We start from the raw sequence: 2,407 nt of genomic DNA on the forward strand, positions 1-2,407 counted from the left end.
AACTAACTTTATAGGGAAGGGCTTACTCTTTAAATTTTGGGTGTATCACTTACATTGGGTGAGTAGTTTTTTCATTGTCTTAGGGTTGTGGATTACCTACAGGGAGAAATTTTAAGAATGTTCAGCCTAGGGGCACCTGGGTGGCTCAGTCAGTTAAGCATCCGACCTCTGCTCAGGTCATGATCTCACGGTATGTGGGTTTGAGCCCTATGTCAGACACTCTGCTGTCAGCGCGGAGCCTACTTTAGATCTTCTGTCCCCCTCTCTCTGTGCCCCTTCCCCCTCTCTCAAAAATAAATAAACATTAAAATAAAATAAAAAAAAAAAGAATGTTCAGCCTATGTAGCTTTTACCTGCCAGAGGGAGTGGGGTCTTGGAATCTTTGGTTCCTGTGACTCTTTTTATGACCTGCTGACTTGTAGGCTAAGGGTCAGCCTAAAACCAAAATGGCTTTGCTTTGGTCAACCTGTCTCCTGAATCTCCCTTCCCTCCTGCCTCTCTTCTGTGTAGTGTTCACGACACTTAAGAAAATCTTTCTACACATATATGAAGATTCCACTTTCAGTTAAAGGGTCTTAAATTCAGAGTTAATATGGAACCCACTATGCATAGCATACAAGCCCCAGAATCAAGAGACGTGAACCAGTGAACCTAAGAAGCATAATTTGGTTGCTCCTCTCCCTCACCATTCGTGAGTGTTTTCTGTAGATGAGCTTCCATGTAATACTGTGTGTTTTCATCTGACAGTGCCTGATGGTAGGACACAGGAGTTATGTGGTAACAACCCTGCCCGAAGGGCACGGGCTTTGCAAACACACATGGGGCTAATCGAAAATGGCCAGGGTTGAAGAGTCTTCTCTCTCTCTCTCTTTGTTTTGTACACTTTTATTTTTAAAATAATTAAAGAAGTTGTAAAAATAGTATGAAGAGTCCTATGTACCCTTCACCCAGCTTTCTCCAGCTGTGACCTGTTGTGGAGGTGCAGTACAATATCAAAACCAGGGACTGACATCAGTAGGTTGGTACCAGACTACAGACCTTATTTAATTTTCACTAAATAACATTCGTTACTTTTTTTTTTTTTTTTTTTTTTTAAGTAGGCTCCATGCAGCATTGGAGCCCAACGTGGGGCTTGCACTCATGACCCTGAGTTGAAGATCGGAGCTGAGATCAGGAGGCAGATGCTTAACCGATTGAGCCACTCAGGTGCCCCTGGTTCATTATTTTTTTACTGCATTTGTGTGTGTAGAGTCCTATGTAATTTTATCCCATATATAGATTCGTGTAACTACCACCAAAATCAAGATACAGAACTGTTTCGGGGGCACCTGGGTGGCTCAGTCGTTAAGCATCTGACTCTTGGTTTTGGCTCAGGTCATGGTCCCATGGTTTGTGGGTTCAAGCCCTGCATCAGGCTCTGTGCTGATGGTGCAGGGCCTGCTTGGGATTCACTTTTCCCTCTCTCTGCCCCTACCCCTCTTGTGCACTTTCTCTCTCAAAATAAATAAACTTAAAAATAATTTTAAAAAATTATGAAAAGACACAGAACAGTTTCATTACCACAAAGGAATTCTCTCAGGCCACCCACCTCTTTGTACTCACACCCCTGCCTACTTCATCCCCCTCCCATCCCTAGAAACCAGTCATCTGTTCTCCAGCTCTGTGGTTTTATCATTTTGGGAGTGTTGTATAAATGGACTCATAAAGTATGTAATTTGGGGGGGGGAACAAATAATTTTTATTAGTATTTTTAACAAAGACACCATAGAATTGTGCAATGGTGCCAGCGTTGGATGCAATCCTTGGCCACAAGTCTATACACTCTTTTGCAACTGGTCCAGTGACAGCACAGTCGTTCATTTTGCCTTGTATTTTGCTATGACCTCCACCTTATCTTCAAAATAGAGAAACACACCGTCTGTCCTCCAATATGACTTTTGTTGTCAAATTGCCACTGCTGTATGTACCTTCTTTCTGAGCTCTGCTGTGCCTTTCTTTACTATGGCCATCACCATGACATCCACAGCAGCAGGAAGTCTGTTCAGTTGACCCCTGATCCCTTTCAGAGAGATGATATACAGATTTTTGGCTCCTGTGTTGTCAGGCTAGTAGATCACGATTCCTACCAGAAGACCCAGGGAAATCCAGAATTTCACACCAGAGGACCCACCACATCCTCATTTCGACACCTTAAACATTGGAAAGGGACAGAAAGAGTATGTAATCTTTTGAGATTGCCTTTTTTCCACCAAAGCGGAATGCCCTAGGGGGTCCATTCTGGTTGCTGCTTGTATCAGCAATTCATCCCTTTTTATTTCTGAGTAGTATTCCATTATGTGGACATTCTAGAGTTTGTCCAACCATTCATCCATTGAAGGACATTGGAATTGTTTCTAATATTTTTCTA

At 42.7% G+C, this 2,407-nt stretch overlaps 1 pseudogene; it reads right to left on the bottom strand.

The window, feature by feature from the left end:
* Positions 1–1,457: 1,457 nt before the first annotated feature.
* On the bottom strand, positions 1,458–2,198 carry LOC121010840 (60S ribosomal protein L23-like; annotated as a pseudogene).
* Between the last annotated feature and the right edge of the window lie 209 nt (positions 2,199–2,407).

The sequence above is a fragment of the Herpailurus yagouaroundi genome, unplaced genomic scaffold (assembly GCF_014898765.1).
Source record: "Herpailurus yagouaroundi ecotype Mexico unplaced genomic scaffold, PumYag 192, whole genome shotgun sequence".
In the NCBI taxonomy this organism is placed as follows: domain Eukaryota; kingdom Metazoa; phylum Chordata; class Mammalia; order Carnivora; family Felidae; genus Herpailurus; species Herpailurus yagouaroundi.